Here is a 9,115-nt window from a genome sequence, read left to right as displayed (position 1 = left end):
TTGTTATCGCAGTTGAATGGAAAAACAAAACATAGTTACAATTATTCATTTACCATATTATGATTGTACATGTACAAAGGTTTCTCATCGTCTGCCTACAGGTTCTAAGCAGGCTGTCACAAAACTTCCCTATACAATGACCATTTAACAAATATCATTGGCGGATCCGGAGGTGGGGTGGAGGGGTGTCAGCCCCCCAAACCCCCCATACACTTTGGAAATGACTTAAGATCACACTGAAGATTTTATTTGCGTTGGCGGAGCCCCTCCTTTCAAAATTCCTGGATCCTCCCATGAATATCATTGTTGAATTACAATAAATATCACTTTCAACGAGTCAAAGTATGGAAATTCTGGTAAATGTATCCATTCTCTGTCAATGAAAGTACGTTTAAATGCGCTAACAGGAAGAGTTTCATCATTTTAGATCACGCACGATCTCGAGGAATATAATGATGAACAATACTTAATGAAACACGGAACGCTATTCATCATTCCGCAGCAGCTGTAACGTATTAGGCGGTGCTCTTTGTTTTGATTAAAGATCGATTAAAGATATTGCGGATAAATCCCATGGAACGCATTTTATCCCTCGAAAATTCCACATCAATATACTGAGTTAGATTTTTGGCTTAGGGGCAGCACACGCATAAATTTAGAGATTCAATAAAATCAAGAGTTTCAGTAGAAATCATCGTGGTAGCCATGTCAATTCTGTCAGGTAATAGAGGCAAACAAACAAAAAAGCAAAAGCGTCATACGGTCCCGCAGACCACCTGCCTTATGAATATTTTGTTTTCACGACGCGTAAGTTTTAGTTTATATTATGATATATCAATCAAGGTTTATTTTGTGACAAATAAATCTTAATTTATATTGTGACACATCAATCTAAGTTTTTGTTATTACAAATAAATCTTAGTTTATATGATGGAACTTCAATCTTAGTTTATATGACGGCACTTCAATCTAAGTTTATATGATGGAACTTCAATCTTAGTTTATATGATGGAACTTCAATCTTAGTTTATATGACGGCACTTCAATCTTAGTTTATATGATGGAACTTCAATCTTAGTTTATATGATGGAACTTCAATCTTAGTTTATATGACGGCACTTCAATCTTAGTTTATATGATGGAACTTCAATCTTAGTTTATATGATGGAACTTCAATCTTAGTTTATATGACGGCACTTCAATCTTAGTTTATATGATGGAACTTCAATCTTAGTTTATATGATGGAACTTCAATCCTAGTTTATATGATGGAACTTCAATCTTAGTTTATATGACGGCACTTCAATCTTAGTTTATATGATGGAACTTCAATCTAAGTTTATATGATGGAACTTCAATCTTAGTTTATATGACGGCACTTCAATCTAAGTTTATATGATGGAACTTCAATCTTAGTTTATATGATGGAACTTCAATCTTAGTTTATATGATGGAACTTCAATCTTAGTTTATATGACGGCACTTCAATCTTAGTTTATATGATGGAACTTCAATCTTAGTTTATATGATGGAACTTCAATCTTAGTTTATATGATGGAACTTCAATCTTAGTTTATATGACGGCACTTCAATCTTAGTTTATATGATGGAACTTCAATCTTAGTTTATATGACGGCATTTCAATCTTAGTTTATATGACGGCACTTCAATCTTAGTTTAGGCACCCATGAAAGGCCACCTCCTCGTGGTGGGTGCTGGGTCACGCTAAGCGCCTTTCAACCCCCCGTTGTGGACCCGGGGGGGATATTTTGGTCCACCAACCTGTTTGCCGTGGGTTGCGCCCCTGTGTCGGTGGAGGACGGGAGTCTGGTGGTTGAGGGCAGTAGGAGCCTGGAACCGTGTTCCTATTGCCCAACACACCACTTCGGCCCTTACTTCACCTAGACGGGTGGTAGAATCGGCCCGATTCTATCAATCGGCTGGTCACGCCATGCCCTGTGCGTAGAAAGTATTTTTTGCACTTTTGAATTATTGGGTATTGGTCATTTTGACGTCTAGTGTACAAAATTATTGATATATTTACTTGCCTAGAGTCCTATGCCAGAAGGCGGTGGCTCATGGGCCAATCTGGCGATGTTGACCGCTGAATAATGTATGTCTCTAAGTTATTGTTATGGGCAGAACCACCCTACCAATTAACTTAGTAGACAAATATAGCTATTCAAGTCATATTTGCTTGAGTATAACATCCCTGTATCCCTGGTGTTTGCATGCTGGAGACCCGATGCAGTTAGGCACCGTCCTCGTTGACACTCCATGGTGGGTGGGGACCAGGGCTGTCGAATCAATTTTATATCACCATGGCTCACAGTCATTCTGGTTCTAGTCGCAGTGAAAAGAAGAGACGTTTGGAAGCTGAGATATTGTCCTCTGATGATGATATTTCTCTTCCTCAAAATTCACGATTTATTGTCGTTGACTCAAAAGATGGACTCCCTTTGAAAATCAACCCTTTTGCTATTAGCAAAGCAATTGAAGGCATTTTCGGCGAAGTAACAAATGTTTCACGTCTCCGAGGCGGCTCTCTTTTGGTAGAATGTGCCCGACGACCACAGGCTGTTAATCTTTTGAAATGTACCACTTTTGTCAATACTGAAGTCACTGTCTCAGTACACCGAACTCTAAATTCCAGTCGAGGGATCATCCGCGACAGAGCCCGTTGTCTTGCGGAAATGACTGAGGAAGAAATACTGAAAGAACTTTCTGGGCAACATGTGACCTCAGTGAAACGTTTCATGAGAAAAGATGGCGATGTACTTATCCCAACAAATACTTATTTGTTCACATTTTCGCTGACTGCTATCCCCAAATCCATTAAGGCAGGCTATTTTAACATCGGAGTGGAGGTGTATGTCCCCAATCCGCTCCGGTGTTACAATTGTCAGAAATTTGGACATGGTTCCAAATTCTGCAATCGTCCATCTCTATGCCATCGTTGTGGAGGGAACCATGAAAGCTCTGGTTGCAAAGCGGAACTGAACTGTGTTAATTGTAAGGGTCAACACGACGCTTCTTCAAAATCTTGTCCTTCCTGGATATATGAAAAGGATGTTTTGACTGTAAAATGTCAAAACAATATTTCTTTTCAAGATGCTAAAAAGGTTGTCGCTAGCCGGCTACCACCCTCAACACAAACCTATGCTGCTGCTGTTTCCCGCACTTCCTCTACTAGATCAATTGAATGTCAAACTGACTTGACATGGGCGAAAACGGAACACCCTGAGCCTATTACCAAAGCCTCTAACAGTCAGACGAATCATTCAGACCGTCAACAATGTGCCACTTCTCCAACGTCTCAGTCTACACCAGCTACTGCAACAACAGCTCCAATACAAGTATCAAGCGAAGTGTCAAAACATCAAAAGAAAAAACAAAATAAGAAAATTAAAACTAAGATTGCCACTCCTACTGAAACGTCAGTGGATCTACACAACTTTTTTGACCCTCTCGAGATGGATTTTACTCCATCTTCAGAACGTATGAGTAGTAATCACTACTCTTCACGTTCACGTGAGCGATCACCTATAGACCCACCATGAGCCATTCCAGTCTTCTTCAATGGAACTGCAGAGGACTTAGACATAATTTCCATGAACTGCAGTTATTAACAACAGATATAAACCCATCAGCTATTTGTTTACAGGAAACGTACCTTAAACATACCGATAATTGTGATGTAAGACGCTTTAATTCTTTTCATTCTTTTTCTCCACCGGGTGCTAAGGCTACCGGGGGTGCTTCTGTTCTGGTGCGACAGGGTGTTATTCACAGTCCTGTTCCCCTGACCACAAACCTCCAAGCTGTAGCAGTTCGTCTTACACTGCAAATTACGTTCACACTTTGTTCCTATACCTTCCACCTTCTTCAAATATTCAGAAGCTTGAACTCCAAAAATTGTGCGACCAGCTCCCTAAACACTTTATCATCATGGGTGACCTAAATGGACATAATCCGTTATGGGGAAGTTCAAATATTAATCAAAAAGGAAAAGTGGTCGAAGATTTCATATCTGATAACGACCTTTGCATCTTTAATGATGACTCAAAAACGTACTTACATCCTGGTACAGGTGCATATTCATCACTAGATTTGTCACTTGCAGATTCAACTTTGTTGAGTGAATTCACATGGTCAGTCCACGATGACATGTGTGGAAGTGACCACTTTCCAACTATTTTGAAACCTGTGTCCCCATCTGATGTTCCTCCGTCATCACGATGGAATTTTAAAAAAGCTGACTGGCATTTATATGACACTCTTTGCACTAACAAATTGAAACCTGAGCTTTTCATGGACACCCCAGATCCTATAAAATGTTTCTCTGATGAACTAAATATAATTGCTGATGAATGTATTCCCAAGTCCTCTGCTGTTGCTCACATACGAAAACCATGGTTTGATGACAACTGCAAACAAGCAAGGAAGGCACGGAAAAAAGCTGAACACTATTTCCGTCGCCATCCTATGGTCCATAATCTCAATAAATTTAAGATCTTAAATGCCAAAGCTAGGCGTACTTTTAAACATAGTAAACGTCAATCCTGGAGAAATTATGTATCAAACATCAATTCACGTACGCCCATGTCCAAGGTATGGAATATGGTACAAAAAATCAAAGGTAAAGGCTCTAAAACTGGCATCCGCCATCTTAAAAATGGAAATGATTTATTAACAGATACTTCAGATATTGCAAATAAACTAGGTGAAACTTTGGCTAAGCACTCTTCCTCCTCTAACTATGTACCCAAATTTCAAAACTATCAACAGCAACAAGAAAAGAAACCTATTAATTTCAACACGGATAATGGGGAGGACTATAATGAATTATTTTCTATTCATGAGCTTCATAAAGCTCTTGACCAAGCTCACGATACTGCTGCAGGAGCTGATAACATACATTATCAACTCCTGAAGCACTTACCAGAATCCTGTTTAGAGACACTTTTACATATCTTTGATAGTATTTGGACGTCTGGTGAATTTCCTTCATCCTGGCGTGATGCAATAATTGTTCCAATTCCAAAACCTGGCAAGGATCATACAGATCCTTCCAATTATCGACCAATTTCACTCACTAGCTGCGTTTGCAAAACCATGGAACGCATGATCAGTAATAGATTAGTTTGGTACTTGGAAACCAACAACTTAATAACTGATATACAGTGTGGTTTCCGTAAAAACAGAAGTACAATTGATCATTTAGTGCGTTTGGAATCTTTTGTGTGAAAAATGCCATAATTAATAAACAACATGCAGTGTCGATCTTTTTCGATCTAGAAAAAGCATACGATACTACGTGGAAACATGGTATCTTAAGAGATTTACATGATTTTGGATTACGAGGCCGTTTGCCTCAATTTATATCCAACTTTTTACATGATAGACAATTTCAAGTCCGAGTGGGTTCTACCCTGTCTGACCATTATAATCAGGATCAGGGTGTCCCTCAAGGCAGTATTTTGTCTGTCACACTGTTTAGCATTAAGATAAACAGTTTATCCAAGGTTTTAAATGATTCAATAGATGGATCACTTTTGTGGATGATTTTAATATTTCTTGTCGCGGTAAAAATATGCATACTATTGAACGACAACTGCAGTTGTGCTTAAACAAGATAGATAAATGGTGTCTTGAAAATGGCTTTAAATTTTCTAAATCCAAAACTAATTGTATACATTTCTGCCGTAAGTACAAACCGCATAAAGACCCGGAACTATCTCTAAATGGCACTCCCATCAAAGTTGTGAAGGAGGCCAAGTTCTTGGGTATTATTTTTGACTCACACTTAACGTTTCTACCACATATTAAAGCCCTTAAAAATAAATGCCTAAAGGCACTTGACTTGATGAAAGTCGTTTCAAATTCTAAGTGGGGAGGGGATCAAGCTACCCTCTTACATCTGTATCGATCACTGGTCCGTTCCAAACTTGATTATGGTTCCATCGTATATGGTGGAGCCTGCAACAGCAACCTAAAACTACTTGATTCTATCCACCACCAAGGCCTAAGACTTTGTCTTGGGTCTTTTAGAACCTCTCCAATTGATAGTCTCTATGTTGAGGCTGATGAGCCATCACTTACCCAACGTCGTATCAAACTATCTTTGCAGTATATAACAAAACTCTATTCTAACGAGTCTAATCCTGCTTTTAACTGTGTTGTCAATCCTTCTTATGAGCGGTTGTACAACAAAAAGCCTTCTCTTGTTCCGCCTCTTGGGCACAGAATTAAACCATTCCTTACTGCTGCTGGCATTGAGCTGGATAATATATCTCCTTCTCGTCTTCTTTCTTCTCCGCCTTGGCAATTGGTGAGGCCAGAAGTTGACTTAACATTAACCACATTTACAAAATCCGAAACTAATGATTTACAGTATAAACAAGAATTTAGTCAATTAAGAAATAAATATAATACCTATAAATCCGTATATACAGATGGATCCAAGGATGGTGGCGCGGTTGCTTGTGCCACTGTCATTGGGTCCAAAACAATATCTTCCAGACTACCCAATGACAGTTCAATTTTCACAGCAGAAGCAAACGCAATACTAACAGCTCTTAAATATATTCATAAACACCGTAAATATAAACAATACATCATCTTTTCAGATTCTCTTTCGTGTCTTCAGGCTATTAAAAATCTTTCTTGCAAACATCCACTTTTATTAGAAATTATTGAATTGTACAATGAACTTGCTACTGGCCAATGCGACATCGTCTTTTGTTGGTTACCCAGCCACGTTGGCATTTCTGGGAACACGATGGCTGATATTGCTGCTAAGGCAGCACTCAACAAATCTGTGACACCACTTCTGATCCCATACTCTGATTACAAAGCTGCTATAAGATCTTATATCCGTGATCTGATGCAAAAGAAGTGGGACACCCAAGTGGGTATCAATAAATTGCATGCAATAAAACCCTATATCGGTTACACTTACTTGGGTTGTCAGTCCAGATTTGAAGAGGTTATCATACGACGATGTCGTATTGGCCACACAAGATATACGCATGAGTACCTATTAAAAGGTGAGGATCCTCCGTTTTGTATCCCTTGTGATGAACGAATCACGGTCAAGCATGTCTTGCTTGACTGTGTTGAGTACTCCATCACAAGGGATATCTATTTCACATCCAAAACACTGAAGGATCTTTTTACAAATGTCAGCTCTCATTTAATTCTTGCATTTTTAAAAAAATTAGATTTGTTGACTGATTTGTAAATAGGTATATATTTTATTATTGGTAGTTTAGATTAGCAACTTAGATTGTTAGTGGCTGTACCCTCAAAGGGGGTTGACGTAGCGTAAAATTATTGTCCTCCTGAGGGGGTACGTAAGTCCCAAAACATTCAAAGTCAATTTAAGAGTACCAGGTTTTTAATCGTAGCATTCTTGTAATTTTAATTGTAGCTAACATTCCTTACAATCGCCAGCAACTGAAGGGATGGTGTAAATCCAACTAGGGTCCATGCAGGTAGCCAAGGTACTGTAAGTCCCCATGGTCCCTAGTTTGGTGATCTACCTTCTGGTGTTGGCGATCTATAGCCCATTTTTACATTGTATTGTCTTCTTTAATTGGAATATTTTAGCTTTTTTCGCTAGTTTTATATTGATATCTGTGATATTCTAGTTGTTTTACTGCCCTTCGTCGGCAGGTTTTTTATAATATACATATATTTCATTCTAATATCGAATGTTCTCGTCACGATATGGCTGAAATATTGCCGATGTGACGTTAAATAATAACTCACTCACTCACTCAATCTTAGTTTATATGATGGAACTTCAATCTTAGTTTATATGATGGAACTTCAATCTTAGTTTATATGATGGAACTTCAATCTTAGTTTATACGATGGAACTTCAATCTTAGTTTATATGATGGAACTTCAATCTTAGTTTATATGATGGAACTTCAATCTTAGTTTATATGACTGACTGACTGACTGAGTTTTAGTTTTACGCCGCTTTTAGCAATATTCCAGCAATATCACGGCGGGGGACACCAGAAATGGGCTTAACACATTGTGCCCATGTGGGGAATCGAACCCGGGTCGTCAGCATGACGAGCCAACGCTTTAACCACTAGGCTACCCCACCGCCCCTAGTTTATATGATGGAACTTCAATCTTAGTTTATATGACGGCACTTCAATCTTAGTTTATAATGTGGCATATGAAGCTCTGTTAATGTTATGACACATCAATCTTACCACTCTTAGTATATGTCATGACACATCAATCTTACCAATCTTAGTATATGTCATGACACATCAATCTTAGTATATGTCATGACACATTTATCTTAGTATACGTCATGACACATTTATCTTAGTATACGTCATTACACATCAGTCTTATATGTCATGACACATTAATCTTAGTATATGTCATGACACATCAATTTTACCAATCCTAGTATATGTCATGACACATGAATCTTAGGATACGCCATGACACATCAATCTTACGAATCTTAGTATATGTCATGACACATTTATCTTAGTATACGTCATGACACATCAATCTTATATGTCATAACACATTTATCTTAGTATATGTCATGACACATCAATCTTACCAATCTTAGTATATGTCATGACACATCAATCTTACCAATCTTTGTATATGTCATGACACATCAGTCTTAGTATATGTCATGACACATTTATCTTAGCATACGTCATGACACATTTATCTTAGTATACGTCATGACACATCAATCTTATATGTCATGACACATTAATCTTAATATATGTCATGACACATCAATTTGACCAATCTTAGTATATGTCATGACACATTACTCTTAGTATACGTCATCACACATCAATCTTACCAATCTTAGTATATGTAATGACACATTTATCTTAGTATACGTCATGACACATCAATCTTATATGTCATGACACATTTATCTTAGTATATGTCATGACACATCAATCTTACCACTCTTAGTATATGTCATGACACATCAATCTTACCAATCTTAGTATATGTCATGACACATCAATCTTACCAATCTTAGTATGTCATGACAGACCAATCTTTCCACTCTAAGTATACGTCATGACACATCAATCTTACCAATCTT

Source organism: Haliotis rubra, unplaced genomic scaffold, assembly GCF_003918875.1.
Source record: "Haliotis rubra isolate DU_JTF1 unplaced genomic scaffold, ASM391887v1 Scf971, whole genome shotgun sequence".
Classification (NCBI taxonomy): domain Eukaryota; kingdom Metazoa; phylum Mollusca; class Gastropoda; order Lepetellida; family Haliotidae; genus Haliotis; species Haliotis rubra.
This window is presented reverse-complemented; position numbering follows the sequence as displayed.